At 40.3% G+C, this 27,282-nt stretch overlaps 1 long non-coding RNA gene across 2 annotated transcripts in view; it reads right to left on the bottom strand.

Annotated features, from left to right (window-relative positions):
- The window catches only part of LOC142492132 (uncharacterized), a 60,495-nt gene extending 33,576 nt beyond the window's left edge, over positions 1 to 26,919 (bottom strand). For both annotated transcript variants that reach the window (XR_012800765.1, XR_012800766.1), the window contains exons 1-2: positions 26,788 to 26,919; positions 26,095 to 26,215 (exon numbers count right to left, since the gene is read on the bottom strand). This is a non-coding gene — a long non-coding RNA (uncharacterized LOC142492132). The remainder of the gene's footprint in view (positions 1 to 26,094; positions 26,216 to 26,787) is intronic.
- Between the last annotated feature and the right edge of the window lie 363 nt (positions 26,920 to 27,282).

Here is a 27,282-nt window from a genome sequence, read left to right as displayed (position 1 = left end):
ATGAAAGATAGACCTTTTCCTAATGTATTAAATTAGATTTGAAATTATTGCAGTGTTAACAGAAATAGTATACATTTTCATTATGGTCATCTGTAACAAAGCAATATTAACATAACAACTAGAAGCGATGCGTATCTAGAATAAAAATGTTAAAAGGCGGTTTCTCGGAAAATTATACACAATAATTTTGAACACATGGAAATTATTACTGGACATGAGATTCATCACATACATGCATGTCCCCTCCCTATGGACTGCTGTAGAGTCAAGGAACAGGCAGCTTATCTAGCTGACAAACGTCATAGCCACGCATTGGAAAGCATCCAAAATAAGCTTTGTGCAGAGGATGTAGCTTTTGTAGATGCATAGATCTTGAATAGAAGCTTTTATAGCCAGCCCATCGGCCCATTTCCTGCATTGGAAGGGAGTGTCCCAAGTAATCCCCTAAGCAAACAGCAAATGTGTAGCTTGTCACTGTGCTATATTTACAGAGACAACTCAAGTGACTACACGTGTGGGAGAGGAGTCCCATCATGTAATAAGTCAACCCCATTAAATAATATTGAAGAGATTGCTTTCCTCAACATAAGTGAGACTTTTGTTATCATATACAAATTAGTAATTCGTGCCGTGGTTACAACTGCTCAATATCCATTGTATTTTGATGGATAATATCCAAATGATCATACTCTACAGTGCTTTTCAAACAGGGGAGAGGCCCTGCTAGGTTGGCCCAGGATACTTAACTCTGAGACTAGTATAGATGTGCGTTGTACGTCTTGAGGGCTGGCACCTTAGAGGTGAACGCGATCCGAACGGAAGAGGACTCTCCTCTCCCATCAGGTCACCATGATGATGTAGCAATTAGGTGATCAATCAAAAGTGATCACAATTGCAATTTGCCAGAAAGGCCATTACTGATACCATGGCCTATCCTGCACTCCAGGACTTAAAAATGGGGTATAACAAAAAAAATAAGCTCTCCATGAAGTACTCCTGGAAAATATTTTTTTTAAAAAATTTGAGTAAGGAGGACTGCAGCTTTAAAATGTTAATTTATTTTTTACAGAATCGGAAGTCTCTTTAAGCTTCTATTTTTTTTCTCCCCCACCCCCAGTTTCCAAGATATTTACCTTTTTAATGTGTCTATTTCTGTGTTTGGGAAATCAATATGGCTGCCATCCAAGCCACACTTCCATGGGCCAATAGGAAGCTGCAATGTAATCCAAGTATGACACTGCAGATTCCTATAGGAGGTTTTCGATAGCCATCTTTGATTTTACTGGCACATAAAAATGTTAATGTATCCAGCACGGTTCAGGTCCAGGGGACCCCTGATCGGATTCTGCAAAAAGATGCAATTCCAAAAATAGGGCTACATTGCTGCTCTAATGACTCGAGTGCTGAAGAGTCTAAGGTACCAGAATGCTGTAGCCTTTCCGACAAGTCGCGATGGTGCAGTAGCTCCTCAGCAATTATATGATCACTACGTTACTGCGGTGATGTGAACAGAATTCTATTCAGATCCCATTCAGCGTTCACGGGGGGCTGATCTCGTAACCTACAAAAAAGGTGGGAAACTCATGACAAATTGGCTAAGTCGTAAAGGCCTCCAGGACACTTAAAAGAGTTATAAAGTAAAAACACCTTTATTATATAATGGTGTGGGGGGAGGGGGGGAATGTAGAAATAATCATTGCTAAAATAAAAAAAATAAAACTATAATCAAAAAATAAAGGGGAGCTAGGGCTGAATGGAGAACATACAGATACAAAAATGGCAAGGACAAAAAGAAGCAGGGCTTAGCGTGACAGTGAGGCCGCGCGTATAGTGCCCGATGATAGGTAACCAAGGAACCATTGGGTATTTATGGTCAGGAATATTTCACCAAAGAATCCATGATACAACTGTGATAATCTAAAAGGAATCCCGTTGTTTACTGGTTGACTTACAAAACACATTGTTTCTCTGGTCCTTCTAGAAGAGGAATTAAATTGTGTGTGTAAGAAGAAGACACCCAATACAGTATAAAACTTTAACTCCGAAGGGGGGGGAATTATATATCTGCCAAAATGACCATGTTAGGCATTTCGGACGCATCAGCAAATTTTGAATAAGGCCCTAAAGGGTAGATCCGCAGAAGCACGTTACATTTTTAGAGTAACGTTTTCGCCGGTTTATGTATTGATTTCCATAAAGCGTATCCCCAAAGGGGTTATGATACTCGCATTAACGCAAAAAAATATTGCATCGATACATTTTAAGTGAAGATTTGCGTATGCAAATCAGACATCAATGAGCAGTTTAACAAACAGCGGAGATCCTCCGACCTCCGTTAGGGTTAGCGCACGGTAATAACGCTACGATATTTAAGACCTTCCAGTTTTTTCTGGGAAAAGCCTAAAAGCAATGTAAGGAGTATAGGACTATACCTTTTCATTACAAAAAGTTATGTCATACAAATATATATATGTAGCCCTTTTTCTGACACTCTAAAAGAGACTACGGGTAACTGCACACACCTGCGGCTCCAGGAGATCTGAGCCTCTGCTAGCTGGGAGCCTGGGGTAACACTTATTAGCGCAGCGCCTCCACTTACCCAGGATCCCCGTGATGTGAGATTCCCCTGGGCAAGAAACATATGCACACACATATATGATGCAACCAACTTTACTATAATGTACGATACCTTAGCACTCTATCATATTAACACACAGCATATAACCCAACACATAACCTATAACGCAGCTAAATGATAATGTTCTTATAACGTGAGTGGCTCGGCCACGCTCTTAATGAGTATCGTCCTGTACAGTAGTGGCTCATCCACGCTCTTAATGAGTATGTCCTTGTTCCGTCACCGCGTGCCGTACACACCGTGTCCTTGCACTAATAGAAAGGAGTGTTCCGTGTATTAGGCCTTTGGTCACTCACTGGTGTCCTCAAAGAGTTACGCCTAAGGCGGGATCAGCGCATGTTGACCGGTGTTGGTGCACTTAACGTAAATACCTTCCGGTCACGGCGGTGACCAGTAATCCTTCGAAAAGGTTCAGCTGAATCCTTGCTTGTCTATGATGTCTGCAGTGCAGCTGTCTGGTCCCAAGCAGCTCACCAGCAAACCTACTCCGCACGCTTGTCCCTAACTGACTACACAGTAAGGTGACTGATCGCTACCACTATGGGCGTCCCTGCAGCACAGCAACCTACTGTGGCTCAGGGGTTTTCCTAAGGGTCTGCGGGGTAAAGCTAGCCTATGCAGGCGGGTCACGAACCCCCGGCACGCATACACCCTCCTCCTTTACCTTCCGGATCTCCTGACTAGCGTGGTCTCTCCCCCACGCTTCCCTTTCCTCCTCCCGTAATCCTAGCCTTCTGATTGGTTCCTCAAATCAGGTGACAGCCCAGGAGCTCATGGGAGTTGTAGTTCCTCAACGGAGCCTCTCTCGTACAGGCCCGTCGTTCGCGCGCTTCCATTGCGCATGCGCGACCTTCCCACTCTCTGTGCCCTCTGCAAGATTGCGCAACAACATGGCGGCGCCCTGTACTAACGGCCGCCGCGGAACCCGCCACTCTCCCACCGAACACACATATATGGTTCCTAAAACATCCCTACATATAAATTAAGGATCATATAAATACCTGAAACACATCAAACTATATTATGTTTAAGTGATATATTTGTGTGAACTAATACAGTATATAATGTAATAATGACTGTATTAAGTATGGATGTACAATAATGCAGCGCTGCGCAAACTTTTTCAGCTGCGGCCCCCTTCCTGGGAGCCACAGCGTTTGCGCCCCCCCTCCCCCTGAAGGCACGGCTTCAAATGATGCTGCAGGTCACGTGACCCCACCGCGTCATTTGACGCCGTGCTGCCATGGCAACGCATGAGACATGGCCCCGCTGCGTCATTTGACGCCGCGTTGCCATGGCGACGCATTGCTGAAGACCCGGCTGCCAGTAGGTAAGTGAGGTTACAGAGGCCTCACGCCTCCCCTGGCATTAAATTAAATGCCTGTTGGAAGAGCGCGGGGCCTCGGTAAAAGCCCGCCTCCCCCCTGCAAATTCTCCCGCGTCCCCCAGTTTGCGCACCGCTGCAATAATGTATATCAACACCTCAACAATATTAATTCATATTTAATTTTTATTATGTACAATTAAAATAAATGAAAGACACCAATGGAAAAATGTTAACAAGTGTAAAAATATTACATTTCTCAATATTATAAGATTTGCTTTTGGTGTAACACAAGTAATGCATCCTTATTGCACGCATTAACGTTTGACCAATGTGCATGTACAGTATATTGCAAAAACGCGTGTCTGAGACATGAAAATCCCTGTTACTAGCGCTGCTATTTTTACGAATGACATTATTTTTGCATCTCATTTTCCTTGAGGATACCTGTTAAAATGAAGAAAAATAACGTCCATTCACAAAATTCGGTAATGCGTGTTAATAGCACAAAAATTACGAACTTCTGTGCATCTAACCCCAAGTGCCTAGGTGCTGATGTCGGGTTATACACAGTTCAGTTGCAGTGCCTGTCAACGCTTCAGGAGACAACCATTGGCACTTGATAAATGGTCTTTGGGAGTTTATACAAATGTACCCTCTACTAGACAGGGAAATTACAATAAGAGCAAATAATGCAACCCCTACTCAAAAATAAATTAATCTAACCATTTTAAGAGCAGAATAATATTTTCTTTTGTTGGAGGTTCCCATATTAATTTCCCTTGGAATGCTTTGACAGCTTTGCCCTTTTTCAATTAGCAGTGAAGTGTGTAGTAGGCAGAGATAAATATTAGATTGCTTGGCAGGTAAAATGGCATAATTTAAGGAAATTTGTGTAATAATCGAGGCTCAGAGTAAGGCATCACTTAATGCCATATTTCAACAATGTGCAATTGTTAAAACAGATCACTTATATTGGATGGGAGAAACAAAAACCCTGGCCCGGATCCACAAAAGGGTGCCAAGCTTTAGCACACTTTTACTCTTATTTATATGAATGGGAGCTGAGGTGTGCTAAATTTGGGCACATTTTATGGATGTGGGGACGAAAATAGCTGTAAATAAATATAAATATACTTTTGTTTTTTTAGATATACTGTATATACACATTTTAAAAAGGTGTTACGAGAATTCACCGAATAATTTTTTGGTTTATTGTGTTGGTCAGTGACATTGTGTTATGCTTGCCCCAATTTGTAGTTTTAGATGTATTACTTGTATATATGTGAGCGCAGACATATCTACCAATTCAACAGATGTGTACAAACGCACACAAAAACCTCAATGGTCAAAGTTTGGTTTAAATGAAAATAACGTTTTCCAAGTATTGTTAAATTGCCTAATTTCAAATGGATCTATGTTTAATCAACACTGGCCATTAAAGATAATTATAATGTTTTAAGCAACATTGAAAATGAAATGTTATTACAGGATTTGCTGCACTTCAAGCTGCATCGGACCTTGTTTGCAAGACATTCTGAACACTGCATTTGTGCATTGATCCTTAACTGACCTCACAGTCACTGTGTAATACAAAAAGTGTGTTCCTTTCACTAGCCAACTTTTGACCCCGAGACCTTCAGCATTACTTTATTGTAGCCCACTCTAATGAATTATATTATTTTGCTTGCTAAACCACTCCCGGCTGTTCAAAGAGAAATAAAAAGATTCAAGCAAGATAAGACATTGACTAGAGTAATAAATATAAGTTGAAATGTTATGAAATAGTAAGTTACACAGTACTGAATAAGACAAGGTCAAGAATAAATAAATAACCCTTTTATAGAAGGCAAAGACAAATGAAATAAGCCAGTCATGTTCCAAGGCTGATTTCTTATTTCCGAAGTACGATTTTGAATCTGATACAGACGATTGCTGCTTGCATTTTACCACATTTTTATTTCATTAGAGATGATAGAGATGTATAAAAATGAGAACGTCAAAAATCCAGGTACCCAGAGCAACCTTGGCAAGATAATGTAAGTTATGCATAAATGTCTTGAGTGCCTCTCATCCATATTAGTGGCCACATCATTGTAATATCTGCATTTGGCCCAAAATAATCAAGTGGTAAAATGAAGGTCCTTAGAAATTAATAATCCAAAACTGAAGATAAAACACCTAACCCAAGCCCCCATATTTTCCCAGGGAGCTATTAAATCAACTTAAATTATAATAAAGGTTTGCTATTGTTTTTATTAATTTTTCATTTGAAATCATTTTAATTTTGTGTAGATGTGAACAATAAAATAATTAACCAACTGCTAATACCACTACAATTGATGCTGTACACACTAAAAGCCAGGCACAAATAATGTGTGCCCTCTTGAACATGTTTTTCTGTGCCAGTCATTTAGTTAATCAGAAACACTGCTCAAAAAAATTAAAAAAAAAAAAATATATATATATATATATATATATATATATATATACACACACACACACATACACACACATTATATATATATATATATATATATATATATATATATATATATATATATATATATATATATATATATATATATATATATATATATATATATATATATATATATATACATACACATATACATACACACACACTATTTTTAACAAATAGGTACAGTATCCCCGTGGGATGTGCATCAAAACCCTTGCATTAAAATAAATATAACACATACACACTCCCTTGTTGATTCACTAATGAGATGTCATAGATTTTTTGTTTGGTATTCGAGCCCATTCATTCTTTTTCCTGTCTCTTCGGGTATTACCCAGCATACATCTCTCCAGACTTGTTTGCGTTGGATTATAAATGCAAAGATAATTCAGAAGCTTCTAAGTTCAACATCCGTACTGGCAGAATACACTAGTCGAAAACTTTCTTCTTGAGGCCCAGTAGACTGAAATATTGCCTTGTTTCTTTCAAATGGGCTTCATTCTCCAATTGATTTCATTACTTCAATATAAAGCATTTAGGTAACAAAAACAGACAAATTGTTAAGTACAGCTTTCCAAAAAGTATAAACCAGGACAGACGGACGGACACTCTTAGACCTGGGACATAGTGATTTTGTCCGGGCTGAGGCACGCTGAGGCTCAGGGAAAGCGGTGCTTTCCTTGGCCTTACACAGCGCGCCGTCCGTGGGCGTGTCGGGGGCGGGCCAGTGACGTCACGGAGCTGGTTCGCCCTCATTGGGCAAACCGCTCACGTGACCGGCCCTGCGCTCCGGCGAGCGCCAAATTTAAAAACTGTGTGCGACACACGCTTCCCCAAGCGTGCGGACGCGTGCGCGAGCCCCTGCTAAAGCCGCTCTCATTGCATGCAGGGGCTCAGTGCTGAGCAGCAGCGCACCTCAGCACGGGTCAGCGCATGGCCGAGGCCTTAGCTATCAATGCCTTTAATAACTTGTAAACAGCAATAGTGAAACTTCTATAGTGGGCAGCAACATTGTGTTAGATGACACAAAGGCAATGAATAATAGAAAATATTTCAGTGCAGACAAGGCTTTAGGCCAGCTGTGCGCAAAGTGGGGGGCGCGCCGGTTACAGAGGCCCCGCGCTCTTCCCCACAGCATTTAAATTAAATGCCGGGGGAGGCGTGCGGCCTCAAACTCCCTTACCTGGGCTCTGGCAACGCGACGCCATGGCAACGAGCATCAAATGATGCTGTGGGGGTCTCGTGACGTCACATGCCCTGCAATGTCATTTGATGCTGAGTCCTTAGGAGAGGGGGGGCGCGAACGCTGCGTCTCCCGGGCAGCTCGAGAAGTTTGCGCACCCGTGCTTTAGGCGACTAGAAATGTTTTTATAGCATCATTATACAATTAATCTTGCTCATTTAGGGAAATAGAATAATTGGAATTACACCGTTTCCATAAACTTGCAATACCATCTTAAAAGTGTATTATACATACTAACAATAGATTGCTTTAAATGTTTACAATTCATTTAAGGGTGGAACCTGTCTCGGAATACAGCTTTCCTGCATTTGTCCTTTGAGAAAAATACATTATACCCACATGCATATTATCATCATTTGTATGGTGCCAACATATTTCACAGCGCAGTACAATGTGGGATGGGGACAATAACATTGTATGAGAAAAATTTTAAGACGTACCAAGATTTTAGAAAGGAGGCCCCTGCTCCAAGAAGCTTAAAAACATGCAGTACACGTGTGTTTTTTGTTGATCCCAGGGTGGGGGTGGAAAGAGAGAAACATACCAGACTATGAAACCCCCAAAACTGTATAAAGTACAAGCAGATCGCTCCACTGCTAAAGCTTCAAATTAAGAAAAGGGGTCTTTGTTGAGAGAAGTATCAAAGGTTCCACTCAACATATTTTTATCAAGTACATTTAACGAAGCAATAACTGGGAAAGATTCAGCTCCAGAGCTTATCAGCTCACCACATAAAATGTGTGTACAAAATTAAATACATATGGAGCTTGGAGCTACGGATAAATTGTCGTGCAGCAAGTAATGGCGACTAGAACGAAGATCGTGCTCTTGGACAGATGTTTAACAGCAGCCCAAAACTTCACTACAGGTCAGTCCATATAAAAACGTAAACACCATTCAATTGAGTAGCCAATATTGCATACGATCAGCTACCTTGCTTTAGTGAATGACTTCTTCGTTAGAAGCAGAACCCAACCTAGAACCTCAAACTGTTTCTTTTAAAGAGATGCCCTATTAGAAAATTATTTTTCTTTCCACTTCTCTGAAACAGGAGCAAAGCACACCACCAAAATCAAAAAGGCATTGACATACGCATACGGCTACGCTTATAGCGACGTCAGGCTGCGGTCGCTAGAAAAATCAAATTGAGATGACTTCCAAGCGATCGCAACTAAGCCAACGCTCCATCACTCCATCACGTTGCGCTTACTATAAGCGCACGCGACGGCTGCAATGCATTTGTTTTGATGCAACGTCGCAATCGCCGGCACTAGAAGCGCAGCCTAAGTGAGTAGAAGCTACTGTATCATACAGCATATTTTACCCAGTTTCTCATATTAAATACATATGAACAGGCTGAAAATGTGTCATGTCCAAGCATAAAAGCACCTTCCAAAACATACAAATACAGTATATATTACTAAAAGATTCCTGAATATACAGTTCTGCAAAGTATAGGATTTCCTTGAAGCCTGTGGCAGTTGGCAGCTGCAAACATCCGACTGAAAGCCCATCAGCTGCTTCACAGCTTCCAGTCGAGGATGTTTACAGTCGCTTACTGTCAACAGCAATACGCATCTTCACTGGTGTCTAAAGGCACTAGAGAGAGTACAGGTGCCTATGGAAGGTCATCCAGTACAACAAGGACCATTTATGCCATACAGTAACACAATCTTCTAACCCCCTGAACCAAGTGTCAAAATTGTGATCTATTTGAAATATTCAAGTGCGTTAAGCAATGTTTTTCTACCATTTTCAACCATGTTAGTAGTCTACAAACTGAGATGGCGGCTCAATGCTGGCTTTTTCTGACCTTGAACCACTGCCCTAACTATAGGCAAAAAAATTAATTCTTTGGAAGGATTCATTGAGCCAGTAAAACATGTGTGACCTGCTGGGCAACCCATTTATGTTTTGCTACATGCAGTTCTATTTATTTGAGAATATAAATAAAAACCATAAAATTAGGCTATAGATTCTACAAGTATAAAATATGTGGACCTGTTTCTACTTTTTTTTAAATATATATATATATATATATATATATATATACATATATATATATATATATACACATACTGTATATATAATCGTGCATCCCATGCTAGAAAATATTAATTCCGCGAACCTCTAGTTAATAAAGCAAATCTGTTTCAATCAATCAATCACAGGCAGTCCTTAAATTATGGCGGAAAAAAAAATCAAACTTAATAAGGCCTCAAACTGCACCGCAGTGTGTGGGAATAGCTGTCAGTTACTGTGGGAGCTACTAAAATCACGCCCCATGATGCCTTGCCGCTGTGGATGCAAAGCATTGTGGGGAGTAACTTGGAAGCTCCTATTATATTTGACAGCTATAACCCCACGTCATGGTGCAGTTTGGGGCCTTACTAAGTGTGCAGTCTCCACATGGGCTCAGTATTCAGGAATCCAGTATACTGCCTGGGGCACCATTACAATTTTTTTGGTAGGGTGAACCCTTTGGTGACACTGAACTTCGGGGCAGGTATTTCCTTTCCTATTGTCTGATTTTGCTGCGCTTATGGTATTATAATTCCCTGTACTGTAATCTTTGTGACGCACCGAGTACACTTTTGGTGCCATATCAACAAAGACATACATACCCCCCTGTTGGGAATCACTGCACTAAGTGAAATTCAATGCTCTGCAGGTACTTCCTGCTCAGAATGGGTTCATTCAAATTTCCACTGACCCAAAATAATAAATGTTCTTATAAAAGTGATTTTAGTCAGTATTAGTAAGAGTGCACGTGAAGAATAGACAAGGAGGGAGCTTCACAAAGGGCTGATGCGGGATATCATTGTCTGCTATTTAAGTAATTTAAAAAGCAGCAGTCCTCCATCAACCATTTTTGTTTAACTATATACAAAGCAAGTAGCATTAACGAGAAACAATCACCTAAGCTGCTGATCGGCCAATATCCTGCTTGTGGGACTTGTCTGGATCTAAATGGCAGAAATCCGACTATTGCTTGCTGCTAGTAATAGGCCGCGGGCATGGAGCCGCGGGCATGGAGCCTCGGGCCGTGCTGAGCCGCGCTCCTGCTCAGCCTCACCTGCTCAAGCTGGTGCTTTTTTGCGTCCTGGCAAGCGAGGCAGTGAGCACGCTTTGGGGGCGGGGCAGAAGGCGGGGCTAGTCCCTCGTTCCCATTGGATATTTGCGGTCACGTGAGTGGCCCTCCGCTCCGGAAAGCACGAAAACGTAATTTTATATGTCGGCTGCAATTCAGCACGCCTCCGCACGGGCCCGCTAAAGCCACACACATACAAAATGCAGCAGGTAAGTGTGCTGGCTCAGCGCGGCTCAGCACACTATTTTTTACTATGCCCGCGGCCATAGAATACTGCATTACAACTGCAGCAGAGTATGCTGCTTGAAACACTGGCAACTAAGTATCATAAACAGAGTTTAAAAAAAAAAAGTGAGTGTTTCAAAAGAGGAAATGGATGTGGCTTTCTAAATGGTTGCTATAGCAATCAAAGGATGATCAGTACATTTAAAAAAAAAAAAAAAAAATGGCATTAGTAGTTTAACAAACAAAAATTAACTGTCAATATGATCCAATACTACAGAACTGATTTAAAAAAAAATGAGATTTTGAATGCTTTGCTGCTTTAAGTAGTTATATTACACGTTATTGTAACAGAGGCAAATAAAGCGTGATTGTGACGTAGGTGAAAGTGTAAATGACTGCACAGATTTACGGAAAGGTAAAAGGCCCAGAGGCTGCAGATATAGGGACTTTATATCTCTCTAAAATCCTACACACAAGTTATATTTGCAAAAATGAGGCTGTTGCAATGACTGTATAAGTAAGTATTTAATACCGACACGTGTCCAGCCAACTCTAATCCATGACAAATGGTGGACAGTTGTTGCCATGACAGCAACGTTTGACAGAATTAGGCCACTGAAATCACGTATCTGTCCTCACTTTCTCATTTAGCAAACACTGTACGTGTGGCCCCTTGGGCACTTATGCCCAGATTCACTAAAGAATACTACACTTGAACAAGTGTTTATTCCCCTTCAAATTAATGGAAGTTAAGGCGTGCTAAAAATAGCACCCTTTAGTGAATATGGGCCATAAAGTTGGTAAATGTAAATAACCCTAATATTGCAATAGGGGGTGAATATTTTTTCCCCTTTTAAAGGTACACTAAACCCTTATACAGGCATACCCCGCTTTAAGGACACTCACTTTAAGTACACTCACGAGTAAGGACATATCGCCCAATAGGAAAACAGCAGCTCGCGCATGCGCCTGTCAGAACGTCCTGAACAGCAATACCAGCTCCCTACCTGTACCGAAGCTGTGCGCAAGTGGGGAGACTATAAAGCCTGTTACAAATGCGTTATTTACATCAGTTATGCACGTATATGAGGCTTGCAGTACAGTACATGCATCATTAAGTGGGAAAAAGGTAGTGCTTCACTTTAAGTACATTTTCGCTTTACATACATGCTCCGGTCTCATTGCGTACGTTAATGCGGGGTATGCCTGTAGTTAGATAATCTTTATTAAAAAAAAAAAAACCTAAATACCGACAGAGCTAATAAAACTTCCTGGGGAACGGCATTTCTCAATGGGTCAAGTCACTAAGGGAACAAAGCGAACTTTATCAGAGCTGTGCAATTCTACATTCCTGACATTCTTCACACTTGGCATCAATATGAAACTTCATCAAGAGCGGGGAAGTCAATCTATTCAGCAGAATAGCTACAATGAACTTTATGAAATGTTCTATAAGGAGTCATCTTTTCCTCTTGTTTAAAGGTTTGTAGAGTTCCAATTTAGTTGGCTTTAGCATTACAAGCAAATAAAATAAATGTCATGTGCGGTCCTTTCCTATATACATACAAACACACCAAAATAAATAGAAGAACTAGAAGTAGTTTAAAAAAAAACAAAAACACTTACTATCAATGGATGGGGACCTTAATAATGAAATCAATAGGAGAATGAAGATGGGATGAGACAAGATAATCTTTCTAGGGAACCTGTGCCTCAAAAAGAAAAAAGTTTGACGGGTGTATTTCTGCATTTGCTCACGTATGAAGTTGACATTTAGGAATTTGGATCCTAAATGGAAAGAGAATTCAGACAAAACAATTACATAAAACACTCTTAAAAAGGAATAGCTCCGGAGTAATTAAAGCTATCGCCCCTGAATTGACTTTAATGGCAGATATTACCGATTTGGCCGTAATATCACAGATAACACTGACCACTCCTGGGCATTGTATTATACACTTGGTATGTGATTTATGTCTAGTAAATGAAAAGATGAGTGAAATTTCCTTTATTGCAGGTATTTTGTAACCAGAAGCAAGACAGTGCAAAAAGTAAATAGGAGTAGACGTCCCGTACAAAAGTTTATATTGTCACATACTTAAAACTATCTACCTGTTCTTTAAAAACTTTTGCTTTATACAGAGGCAATTTTGGAGCAAACAATGCGAAATGTGTCATTTTCATTTTGTTCCACTGTGGTCCAGTGCAGCAATGTCTTTGCTCCAACTTTTGTACGATGTGCATCAGCATGCAATTTGGGGAGCATTCATAGGAGGAGATTGAGAGGAATTAAATGACGCTCATGTTAGTACAGCATCAAAGTGTTTGTCTGAGTCATGTCTCCACCTACATTCTAATCTACACTATAAATTCTGCCAGTTCTAAGGTAGCAGAAACCTCCTTGTTTAACAATCTGCATCAGCTCTAAGAAACATGTACAAGCTGGTTACATACACTATGACACAGGATAGGGCATAAAATGGTGCAAGTCTGTAGAGGAAGAAAGGGGGTGGCCCGGGATTAAAGGGGTTACACCCCATTTGGCCATCCCCTGACCTCACCCGGGAGACAAAGGGTTAACTGGGCTAAGACCCAGAACGGTGATTTAACCCCTGTTATAACCTGTAAATGTGTATTCCCGTTTCCCCTGTTTTATTGTAACATCTGGTTAATCCGTGTCTGCAGCCCACACACACTGGGATCCATCCGGGAGCACAAGGGTTAATAGTTGTATAGTGATTATAGCCCTTTGTGTAATTTTCCCGCCTTTTCAGGCACCATTATGCAGGCTCCCATAGGCCGCCATTGGGACTCCATGTCTTTCAATGGCGAATCTTGCTGTTGAGTCCTGTTCCTGAGAAGACCAGCAGATGGCATCCGAGAGGGAGAGCGGCGGTTTCCCATTGAAAGTACATGGGCTCATTGACTTCAATGGAGAAATCCTCGAGAGAGCTTTCCAGGAACGAGTTGGCTGCCGTCCAAACCGCTTAACCGCAAAGCGGATACATTTTCAATAGAAGAGCTTTGATCACTTACAAGTCAAGTTCAACGACAAGTGGAGTGGGAATAAACAGTTCTAGGGCCCCTAGGAATAAAATTCTTTCTGTCCCTAGTTCCTAGACATCCCCCCACTCGACCACAACCGGGTCCCCGTATCCTGGACCCCCGATAAGGGTCGAACCGAGAAGAGTGGGCCGCGCCATAGGTTCCAATGGCGGCGGCAGAAACAGCTCAGGAAAACGGCTAAGTGTCAAATGCTGAATTTTGGTATTCCATAGCTCCGGTTCCGGAGGGCCCAGAGAGTCGGGGTTTGGGGTATCTGTAGCCACTGCTCCGGCATCGCTGCAGAACCATCCTTGACCCTCTTGGACCAACCCGACGGAGTATGGACCCCCTTGAAGGTTCGGGATTTTTCCCATAAACTCCAATGGCGGCCAAACCCCATTGACCGGCTATGGCGGAAAACTCCCATTGACTTCAACGGCGGCGGTTTGCCATTGAAAGTCTATGGCGGCGAAGCCCGTTGTTTTCAATGGGGATTTAGTGAAAAACCGTGATTTAGTTTACAGCGGAGAGTTGTGAATTAAAATGTAAAACGGTTTTAAGTGTATTTGTGTATCTCCGGTTTCCCAGGACGTAGCAGGTCGCAAATTGGACAATAGGGTGTCCCAGTTCCGGCATTGAGAACTGGGAAGTTTGGACCTGCTGGACCCAAAGGAACCGGATATTTTAATATGTTTATGTTTTATCCAACATACTGTATTCCAAGATATGGGTAAAACTAAGAGGAAATTCCTTTGCATACCAGGGTAGCATATGGCCAGAAAGGCGACCCAATGTCTAGGACCCGAGTATGTTTCAAAGGATTTTGTCACCTCCACTGTTTGCATGAGGGTGGAGACTACTCAAACCAGAGCAGTCTTCAAGTGTTCCATTTCACACCTCATAACAAAGGATTTCCTGCCAGGTACTCCATTTGGTAGACAAGCTGGCATTCCTGATATAGAGGAGGGGTTATAGAAATGGGACCCCAGAGCTCTACTGCGCATATACCAACTAGCCGGGGGCATGTGTCAAAAAGTGTTCCCACGTTAACCCCTGGCTAGAGTTAATTGAAAACCAATCCACGGTACTCAATGTTAAGGATGGGGCACAAAAGGTTTATAAACTGATGTCCACCCTGTATCCTTCGTCTTCAATTTATCATCTGAATGCTACCTGATTGCGAGAGAATTGCTATGCTATATACTGCTCATTCCCCAACCCCAAAGTAAGTGTACTTCTTGTCTGTTACTGTATTATTCGTGTGTTCACCTATCCAAAGGAATAAATATACTTTATTATATCTAAGACTCGTCCCAGTTCAGACCCAGTGATAAATACATATCATCTGTTATATAATGTGTGACTATACAGCCTGCCATAATCTCACCGTGACAAAGTCTCCCCCTCGAGTAAAAATAAAGCTGCGTGAAATGACGCTGTGGAGTCAAGTGACCCGCGGTATCATTTGTCATGTGTGACATCACGTGACCTGCGGCATCATTTGTCGTGTGTGACGTCACATGACACGCCGGCGTCACAGCCGTCTGAATCACGGTGAGTTGAGCGTTGCAGAGGCCTCATGCGATCCCCCGGCATTTAATTTAAATGCCTTGGGGGAAGAGCGTGGAGCCTCTGCAACCGCCCCCGCGCCCCCCCAGAAAAATCTCCCGCTCCCCAGTTTGTGCACCCTATAGCATCTATCCCCTACAGAATTTTTTGTACCCAGTGATATTATATATAGATGGAAAGCTCTTTGAGTATTTTTGCAGTCAGATTTTGCTTAATGTTTTACATTTTTGACAAAAAATGTTTTTTCTATCTTTACTCTCCCATCACCGAAACTATGTATATATTGCATACAAAAAAAAAGAAAGTATTGCATATTTATCAAGTGTATGACACACACACAAACTACTTGAATACTTCACTGTGAAACCCAATATTCATTTCCTATTCTAGAGAAAGATGTTAGAAATATAGCATAGCACGGGTCAGCTCCATGGGGACCTCTTGTAACAAATCATTTTTTTTTCTTTTTAAAGCACTATTATGTAGAGGAGCGCGCTTCCTTTAAGATTTTTTTTCACACAGATATAAAAAAAGAGGGTGAACAAACCAGCAGTGACTTTCATACTGTATGCTTTTCAACCTTATATCAAGGGTCCTTATTTATTGCGGATTGTGGAAAAAATAACGTTGATCTATATATTTATATTTTAGATATAAAGTCATTTATTCTTTGTTAAAACATGAGGAAAGTAAGTCAGCATTATTTCAGTCCTAAGCGTTTCAATATATTGCAAAGACCACAAGCCACCGTCATTGAATTCATCACAGCAACCAAAATAATGTGACTAGAAGGGTGACAATGTTTAAAAGGCTCAATCCCTCAGACTTCGGACACCCTTAAATGTAGCCAAGAATCACATGTTTTATATACAAGTCGCATTTGAATGCTTGTGCTGCACCCCTAGAAAATTCTTGAAAAACAGAAGGAATTGAAGCAGGCTTACCACCCAGGTTCATATTGATATGCAGGAGCCTAATATAAGAGAATAAAATCACATTGTAAAATTATTTTCACAACGTGCAAAAATAATCAGAATTCAAAAAAGAAATAAAAAAGGGTAAACAAATGATTGGCTCGAAACAGAACGGGAAGTGTAAGAAAGGGAAAGCAATCTTCAAGGTGACGGAGGACAAATATTGACATTGCCTCTAAATTCAAGAGCAACAACATTCTAATGCACTTTGAAAAGAATTCCCGAAATAAGCTACATTTGTTTTAGTTGTAAATAACTCCATGCATTTATTTATTCTTGGTCATGCAAGTATTCTTTTTTGTTTTACAGAGTAACCTTAGGTTAACAGTTTTACGGGTGTCAACCAACTTACTATATACATAAATTATCTGAATGCAAACAAAACAATGGAGACAGAGTGATGTATTTTTTAATTATTATTTTCCTCACTTGTGCACCAGAAAAGAAATGCCACTACATGTAAAACATGATAGAAACTATGAAGAGAGACCAATGAGGTTTCTAGGCTCTGTACTCAAACAGTATTACAACCCAAGGCAAAAATAAAAACCAAGAACAAAAAAAATACTGCTTCAAAGAAAATATCTCATTCTTCAACCATAATAAATGCAAAAAAGGAAAGTACTGCATGTAAACTTTCTCAAAAGAAAAAAGACCACATTGCATGTATGTAAAGTCAGCGTAATCATGGATTTAGCACAAGAAAGAGACCTCACCTGACCTTTGTTTGCTGCATAAATCATAAAGCACTTGGCATATCAACGATTGCACAACAAATCTGATAAAAGTTCTTACCAAGGTAAAACATTAACCTCCACGCCACAAAAACAACTGCGTAGTAAGTGAATGACATTTGTATTTCTTCGCACACGTTTTGTGGGTTTAAACCTCTGTAGATTTAATTTATGGCTAGATAAAAATAACAAGTTTGGTTAATTTCACTAGAGATGCGTGCATTTTTTTTCCGCCGGCATTCGAATCCGCCACGAATGTGCGACTTCCTGGTTTTCCGCAGATCAGTCCAATACAGGTACATTCACTATTTATTTTCCCCCCCCCCCCATCACTGAAAATTCGCTAAATCAATTTCAATGTATAAAAATGCCTTACTTAAAAAAAAAGGGTCCCTACCCATTCCCACACTTACCCAGGCACCAGCACGGCCTCACACATCATCTACTGTCCCTCACAACAAAACAGTAAGAAAGTGGGACGGGCTCAGCGCATGTGGATTCCAATTTTGTAAAATCAGCACGGAAAGAAACGAAAGGCAGATTCAGGAGCATCTGCCCGAATTTGTTAATGATAGTTAGATATAGATATATGAATCTGACAATAGCAAAGAAAATCCTGCCCCAGCGAGCTTACAATTAAAGTGCTATGTTGGGAAAAAGTAGGTGAGTTAATAAGTGCAGTAGGTAGCAGTGCTTGGCCACAATGGTTGTTAGTAGTGACTGTGGGTGTGGGCCAGGCTATTGGGGAAATAATTTTTTTTTTTTTTTTTTTTAAATCACAAAAAAGTCAAACAATGATTTTGTAAACGTATCATAAACAAATTCGGATTTGTAGCCAGTTCTTAAGTTCTCAGTAAGCGGTAAAAACAGATTTGAGAAGACAAAAAAGGTAGCAAACGTAGTTGTCATGGTGAGAAGTTTAAAATAAAAAACAAAAATAATAATAATTGTCAGTTGGTAGCAAATCTTGAAACAGTGAGTTTGTCCTTAAAAGTGCTGAAGGTTAATAAAAACACCGTTTTCAGAGCAATGGAAGTTTGGTTGCTATGGGACAAAGCATAACCTTCACAAAAGAAAAACGTCAAGGTTGTTCTCCTTTTGAAAATACACGAGGAAGGACAAAACTCCAAGTGAAGTAGACTGGAGAATTTCCATTACTTCCCTATTATTTCAACCACACCCTACAAAACAATTAATGACAGGAAAGCGTCCAGATTCAAAATTTTGCAACTAGACAGCTCCAGGCAAAGTAAAACTTTTCCCTAATTTCAGTAAGGAGGCTTGCTCAATAAGTAGCAATTATGCTGTACAATTGATATTCTGAGCACGACTGGATGGAAAAAAAACAGATCAGTCAAGCATTAACACTTTGAGTATGATTAACAGAATAAACTTTCAAAAGGTCAATTTAATGCCAACCCTTTTTAAAGAGACAATCTTAAGTTAAAATAATTACAATGCAACGCTAAAATATTTTATGTCAGTTAACAGGCACCAACTAAAACAAACGTACACAAAAAAAAAAACCATTATATAAGCGAAAGTTCAATTGCTAGGAAACCAATCAAATTATTAATAATGTGTATGGCTCCTCCACTAGTCCCAGTTATATGTAGACTTTTAATTGAAGACCGAAACAAGACGTATATAAACGTACTACGTATTGCAGATACCTCAAAATACTTTTAATGTTTTCATCTTAACCAAGTATTTTCAGCTGTGCTAACTTATCGTATTCTTGATCAAGTGTTGACTAACTTTAACAAATCCCCACCGTATAGTAGGATTCCTTAAAACTGCCATTCACAATGTATGGATACTATTGTACAAGATAAAGAAATCTATGTATCAGTTCAATGTGTGTTATGTTCTCTTATCAACGGGTTGGCTTTACTAATTTATAATTAAAGGTTCTCTGAACTAAGATCATATTTTTTTTGGTGTGGCAAAAAAGTATTAAAAAAAAAAACCTTCATAAAATATGTCGTAAGGATGAAGGTCGTTATGTGACTTCATTCGTTTTTTGGCACATTTCATCATGTTGGAAACCTGATTGATACCATTTTAATGTAAACAGAATTGTGTATTTTTATTGATAACTAGTACTGGTAAATATAAAGTATTAGTGTAGTATTATTTATTATGACCACACTGAAAATCTTGCTAGCCTATATAATTAAACATCAGTACTGTGTTACATTTTTTGGTGATACATAGAAACATAATTCTGCACTAACATTATAAACAGATTTAAGGGTTTACCCCAGGGTCAACATCAATTATTTGTTAGTACATACCATTTTACATCTGTGTCAAGCACATCCCATTTGCTTAAGGCACAGAAAAAGATCAGAACAGAACCTCACACAATGTCATTTGTGATTTCCGTACATCAACTTAATGCCAAAAATCCAATTTGCGATGCTTAGCACATCGGCACCTAAATGCTTAAAAAAAAAGCCAAGATCTTTATTAAAGCAAACTTTTAGTACTGTAAAAACTATACATTCTGCTTCTTTACAATCAAACACGGTAAACAAATTAACATATGGGTGAATTCTGCTTCAGTATAAAATGGTTAGTTGTGCAGCAGCAATTTCTGCGATATATTTGACAGAGTATATATTTTAGCTAAACTAGAGCTTCCTGTAAACCAGGGGAGCGCAAACTTTTTGAGCTGCGCCCCCTTGCCCCGCCCCCCTCACCTTATTTGCAGCATCAACTGACGCCGCGGGGTCACATGACCCCGTTTCTATGGAGACGGCCGTGTGACGTCACCACGCATGACACTGCGGCATTACCATGGCTACGCGCCACAGCATCTGAAACAATGTAAGTTTTTAGTGTTGCAGAGACCTCACGCGATCCCCCGGCATTTAATGAAATGCCTTGGGAAAGAGCGTGGGGCCTCTGCAAGTGCCCCCGCCCCCCAAAAAAATCCAGCGCCCCCACTATGCTCACCGCTGCTGTAAACCATTGCTTTGAAGACCACCATACTTATAATTGGCTCTTCTCATATTTACATATATGTATCACATATGGGAAAAATGTTAGACCTGTATCGTACCAAAAAAAAAAAAAAAAAAAACACAGCTTTTAGTAGTGAAAATGCAGACTGCAGGTGGCAGATGTCTGAAGGGAGCTTTGAAAGGCTTTAAGGGACCACCAGTTAATTCTTTGGATTCCAGTGGGGGTCCACCCCTATTGTGATCAAAGTTGACTCTCAAAGCACCAACGTTTGACTACCTCAGGTCTTTACAGCAGAATACTGTGTACACTGTGAGAGCTACAGAAGAATAAGACATTAATAACACTTCTAGTTTATGTATCAACTAAACAAAAAAAAAAGTGGAAATATTACGTAAAACCGAGAACGTGATAAAATGCCAAGAAGAATGCTTTAGAAATACCTGTTAAATCCAACTGGCTAAACATACGACTATTATATTGTGTTTTATTCTGCATTGTAGTAGAAAGATTAATATGTTTTGAAGATTAAATATACTTCAAAGAAGAGCACATTACAATTCAGAGTAGTTCAGGATAAACCAGCATGGGGCTGTCATATTATATGATCAACAAGTGAATAGTATGCCAAACAGTGAACTTTGATCACTACGGGGGCGGGCATGTAGCCCACAATATTCACCTAATAAAACTGGGTGATTCAATGTCACATTAATACAGTATGTTATTTTATTTTTAATTGTGTGACCCCCATAATTAACTCCTTCTCTACCACAGATGGTAGCAATGCATTGTAAGCGTTTCTGGAGGCAAATTTGTGAACAGGCTATTTCCATCCATACACCATTTAAAGAGGCAATCCAAGCGGCACTTTCTATATACCGGTATAATATATTTTTTTGTTTTGTTTTAATACATGCAGCCTTTGATTACCTTTGTTAAAAACTAATTACTTAAGCCGATGATGGTTTCGTTCTCCCGTGATCGATCAGCAAAGATCCTGCTACCCAGGGTTCACTAAATGGCTGCCTTTCAGTTTCAATCACTCCTTCAGTGTAATGCAGCTGCTACAATTTATTCTTATAATCAATAGAGGTAACATTATCTATTGTTACAGTTTGCAGCTCAAACTGCTGGGAATATTGGCAACAAATTATCACAAACAGGTTAGTGTTACTAAGATCTTGTAATGTTGGGGAGGTGGGCTTAACCCTACTACAGAAATCAAAGGATGCTCAGTATATTAAAACTCATTAAAAATGGCATCAAGATTTGAATATAAAAAATAAATAAAAACAACAAGTATCTAATACTACAGAACTTATTAAAATGTAAAAAAAATTGCTTCTTTAAACATGCATACGATGCAATAATTTGTGCTGGTGTTCTGATATTCTGCCAAATGTTCACCTTTGATTATCACAGAGGAGGACTGCATCATACAATGGTCCTATTAATGATTAAGTACAATGGAGTATATTCAAGGACATCAAGAGTCACTTAAAAATCACTGCCCAGATCCAGTGTTAAGCAGCACATGATGCATAATGGGGATACAAAAAAATGGACTTGTGGTCTCAAACTGCATGATCTTCCCCATTTTAATAATGAAAAAAAGCTTTCAGCACTTATCCACCTGTTGCTGTCAAGCTATTTATGGACATTAATATAGATTGAATTAGGACTAATACCCCATAACGGTGAGGTATTTAAAAACTTAATTTACTCACTTTGATGCACAGAAACCAATAAGGCAAAATAACTAAGGAATTGCACAGCAAATTATGTTTTATAGCAAGTTAAAAAAAATTAATTAAAAAAAAATGCACGTTGCTGTTAATTTAAGTTGCATACTAACGAGCGTGTCTGTTTCTTTAGCTTTCAATAATACTAGGATGGAAACTAAACTTATTTTAGCAAAACACATCCTGTGATTAGTCAAACATCTGGATTGTCTTTAGACAAAAGGTCAAAGCAATATTTAATCCGGAAATACTGTAACCAAGTTGCATTTTCTAAACATTTCATGAGATTTATTGTTCCCTCCTTTTCAAAAATAGCTTAGTGTAGTTTTTAGGCAATATTGCTATTAATGTGAACACATTCTCTGATGCAATTTCTTAATTTTGGTATAGAACTGTATTGCGTTGTACTGCAAGTGAAAGAGGTGCAACTGCATGAGATTATATGTGCAACTTGTGCATGGCAGAATTCAGGACACATTCTCCAAACATTGACTTTTACAGTAAATGCAAATAAAAGCATCTAACTAAATAGCGAAGAGTTTGTAGGTGCCATCACCAAAGAGTATTGAACTACCATACGACAAATATATTAATATATAAATATAGATAGATATATTTGAACAAATATAAACTGTAGAAGCGAGTTCTAATATACACCATTGCTGCATAATCCACTTTGGATATGTCCAATACATGACTTAGGCCATGGCCATGGTCAAAAAGATCATGCTGAGGCGCGCTGAGGGGAAACATTATCCCTATCAGCGTGGCTTTTGTCGGCGCTTCCGCATGCGTGCGAAATTGCAGCTGACAGGGAAATGTAAGTTTTCCCGCTGAGAGAAGCGGAGGGCGCCGTGACGTGGCACGCTAGCCCCGCCTCCCGTCCCGCCTCACACCCAGCACAAAAGCGCGCACGCTGACGCTCATGCAGGGACAGAAAAAACTCCTGCTCGAGCAGGAGAGCATGAGCGTCAGCGCTGCTCTGCGCTGTCAATGCTACCATGTCCGAGGCCTAATGCAATGCCTCTTTATACACTGCACTCAATGAAACAGACAGCGTAAGCCATAAACATGGCTCAGTTTGGCTCCATGTTTTGCAAAGGGACAGATTTACAGGGATTCATAGACAATGGCAAATTAGTAAACTCATTTACACAAAATCCCAAAATGTATCACACTGGTTCTAAAGCAACAGTCATGTAAAGAGAGGGAAATCCCCTTATGCATTGAAATATTTAAAAATGTGATCATTTAAAAACCTTCAGAGTCAGATGCAGAAAGAAAGAGAATTTGGGAAATATGCCATTATATTTAACTGATTTAAATTATATTTCCCAGGTATCTCTCTCCATGTGGATCTAGGCGACTATTTGAAGGTATACAAGTGTCAATAGGCCCGTTACTAAAAAGGGACAGACACACTCTCACTTGAATCCAAATCGTCAAAACCAGGTTCTCTTGCAAAATTCAATAATTTCACTTGCACTTTATAATTTATAAGTCCGATTGATCCATCATCCGTTTTGGAAAATTCGATTTGGGAAACAAATTTTTGTAAGTACCTCCTCTCCTACCTCTATCAAGGACTCGTACCGAACTAGCAAAAAAAAAGTGCAAAATGAGTTCTCCAGTTACAGTGATCACGCAGAAGTGATAACATTTCTAAAAATCCCTACACTGGCAATTTTCAAACTGGCTAGTACCCCCACTAACAAAAACTCCTGGAGAATTTCATAGTGAAAGAAAAAATAATCATAGATAAAAGTTCAATTGCAGCATACCATAAAATGCCCCCCCCCCCACTCACCTTTATTAACACTCACTTCCTCATCCTTTCTAACGTTCGCTGTTTGGATACCCCCTCTATAATAGGATGTTCTGAAACCCACTGACAACTTGTAACTCTTTCCCACAGCATTAATCTTTGCAATCAGATCTTATGAAGAAGTTAATAGCCGATCCTATGAATTCCCATGACATAAGAGGAAAGTTACAACCTTTCCCAGACTGCTCAGCAGGCAGTGACCTTATATAGCCTCTTTACATACAGTATGCACCACCTTCGCTTTGTGACTGTACTAAGGAATAGGGAGTACACATACTTATTTAAATTAGTAACTACAAATAAAAGTGCACATTGTCTTCCATTAGGAAACTAGGGTATGTTGCTATAGAATAAATATGGCATGTATCAGACATGTCAACTCTTCCTGATTTGGAGTCAGCCTCAACGATCTTTGGCATGAGTACGTCAATGGAGATGGATAACGATCTACAGTATACTTTCTCATTAAAATTAGATTTTTGTCACCAAATCTCGCCGAGATTATTCTTTGTAGGGCACAGCAGTAAAAATAAATAAATAAATTTTAAAAAAAGAAGGGGGAAGGAATCTTTGCATATTCAAACAAAATGAAAAAATAATAAAAAATGAAATAATATGTGTAGGTTGCTCACTGTCACAAGTCTACATGAAGCAGGCAATCAAGACAAGTTGAAGAAATTTAAACCAGATAGCACTCCTGGTCAAAAATAGAAAATAAGTCTTGTTTAATGTGAAGGGAATAATCACAAAAAGTCATGTTGTAGCAGCATTTCAGTTCCTTTGTCAGGGCTTAGGCCTTGCCCCCGCTGCCTACTACAGCGTCCCGAGAGCCCTCCCCTCAATGGCGCCGGGCCCGCTGCGAGGGGGGGGTCGCAGCGCTCGGGTGAGAGTCGCTCCTACTCTCAATAGAATTGAGAGCAGGACTCGCGTCGAGCGATTAGGCACGCCCCCCGGCGGTTCAGCCAATGAGGGCGAACCTGCCGGGTGACGTCATGGTCACGCCCCGTCACTCCCCCACCACGCCCCCCCCGGTCTCTCTTCCTGCAGTGAGCTGCAGAACGGGGAATCGGCTGAACGCGCCGCCAATCTCGCGGGCGCGCGTTACAACTGCGTTACCGGGGCCTTAGCCTTACTTTTGACTAAGAGTCATATGGTTTAAACTTTTCTACTATCCATTGGAGGATGAGAATATATATTATTTTTTCCCCTAGGAAATGGCTTTGCATCTAATCCTATGCTGTGTTTAAAAGTTATGTGAACAGCAGAGCATTTGCTTAGATGGGTTGCATGTAAATGGATTAAAGTCAAAAGGTGACATTGTGTGCTCATTTCCATGTCATTTCCCAGAAACCCTTGCTGCAGTGGAAGCACTGTATGCTAGGTGATAATGGTTGAAAGGCAGGGTTTCAGACCTGCCTACGGCTGGGCTTATAGTGCACGCAACGGCGACGTCGCTCGAAAACAAACAATTGACTCCGTCGCCAGTGCTTATAGTAAGCACGACGGAGCGGAAAAAAATTTGGTAGCTGGTTAAATTTGAATTTTCTGAGACTGTCGCCACGTGACAGGCTCTGAACCAATCACCCTGTCGCCAGCGACGTTGCCGAAAGTTAAATTATAACTTTCGCCGGTAGCGACGTCATCCGTCGCGGGCACTATACGCGTGGCTTTGGACTCCGCTGAAATCATGCAGAGTATTACTACTTTACTGCGGACATCTCAGCCTCCAAAGAATGGAATCTGTGGGATTTGGCGATTGTAAACAAAAACAAACAAACAAAAAAAATGATAGATAAAAATAGCATTTTAAAACATAAAAGTTCTGACTTTTAATCACTGAGTCTTAATTAAAAAGTCTGAGTAGTTTCATGTTACAAAATCAGTGAGACAGACTGTAAATGACCGAGTCTGCACCCTGACCAATTCTTGTACTGAAGTGTGGTTCCCGACAGGCAATCTGCAACCAAGCAGAAGAATTTAGCAGTTGGAGTTGTTTTTAGAACTATTTAGTTCTGTTAAGAAAATAAATATTAATTAAAAAAAAAAAAGCCACAGTTTTCAATCTCTAAGCAGTTTTAGTTTAACTAAACAAAATGCAATTACAAAATAATAAACAAACCGTCCACCCAAAAAACACAAACACACTGGCAGGAGACACTGGTTTCTGATTATTGCCTCTTCCTGACTCAATCACAAAATCACAACTGCAAATAAATCAAAAAGGTCACTTACCCAGGGAGACAAGTGAAGGGCGCCAATGCAGAGCAGCTGCTGGCGGAGCGGAGTCACACCCCTGTCCCTTATTCATTGAGGATTTCGGGGGAGAGAGGGGCGGGAGTGAAAAGCACAACAACTGCAGATTAAAATAAAAGAAAAAAAGTTTGTCTTAAAAAAAAAAAAAAAAAAAAGAAAGGTTTCCTGCTGGGGACACAGGACAGGGAGACCCAGCTTCTCTCGCCATGTTCTTTGTGCCAGTCCCTTGAACTCCCTCCCTCTTTAACTCTTTCAATTGCCAGGCAGATAAGGCTGGAGGCTCAGCTCTGCCATTCATCATGCAGCTGCTATCTCCAGTTTAATAATGCAGCCTTATGTTTAGTTGCTGCATCTATCCCAAGTGTAAATCTTCATCTGATTAAAATGAATGCAGTAGCTTTCATTGTTAAAAAAAAAAAAAAAAAAAGGAGGCGAAAGTGCTGCTTTTCTCCATATTTACACTATTAACTTCCCTGTTGCTGAGGCAATGCACATCTGGCACAGCAGGAGTTGAAGGCAAATGATTTGCAATGCTTTACCCATGTTACTGCCACCATCAAACACGCTACAAGAACAATAAAACATAGAATAAAGGAGGGAGAAATGCAACAATCACCCATGCAAAATGGAACAGTCTTAACTCCTGTAATAACCCAGATCCTGCAGCCTCACCTTTGTATCGCCACTTTCTTCCTCTATGTGACTGAGTCACCCGGATCTGCACAGCCCCCTTTGATGTGACCCTATGTCCCCCCTGCGCTGCTGTCAATGAACTCAGGACAGACACACCCCCTGCGCACCGGGCTGGCGTTCCAGGGACACTGACCGGAGCCAGTGAGCAGCCCTGGACTGGCAGGGAGGCTGCACATGACGGGCCAATGGCAGCAGCAAGGGGAGGCGCCTACCAGTCTGCAGGATTCCCCGTTGGATTACAATTGTGTTTCTTCACGTCTTCCCACAGAGAACTCCTATTAGTTTCATCCAGTTGCAGATTGACTTTAGTTAATGAAGGTTTCCTATCAAACTAGCTAGAAACCGAAGCTGCATGCATCATTACTCTTCATGTTTAGCAATTTACAATTTTCTCAACGATTGCACCCAAAATGTAGTAGTAAATATTGCAGGTAGATGTAGAAGTTCTATTGTTTTTTTTCATTTAATATATTA

The sequence above is a fragment of the Ascaphus truei genome, chromosome 4, assembly GCF_040206685.1.
Source record: "Ascaphus truei isolate aAscTru1 chromosome 4, aAscTru1.hap1, whole genome shotgun sequence".
Classification (NCBI taxonomy): domain Eukaryota; kingdom Metazoa; phylum Chordata; class Amphibia; order Anura; family Ascaphidae; genus Ascaphus; species Ascaphus truei.
This window is presented reverse-complemented; position numbering and strand designations above follow the sequence as displayed.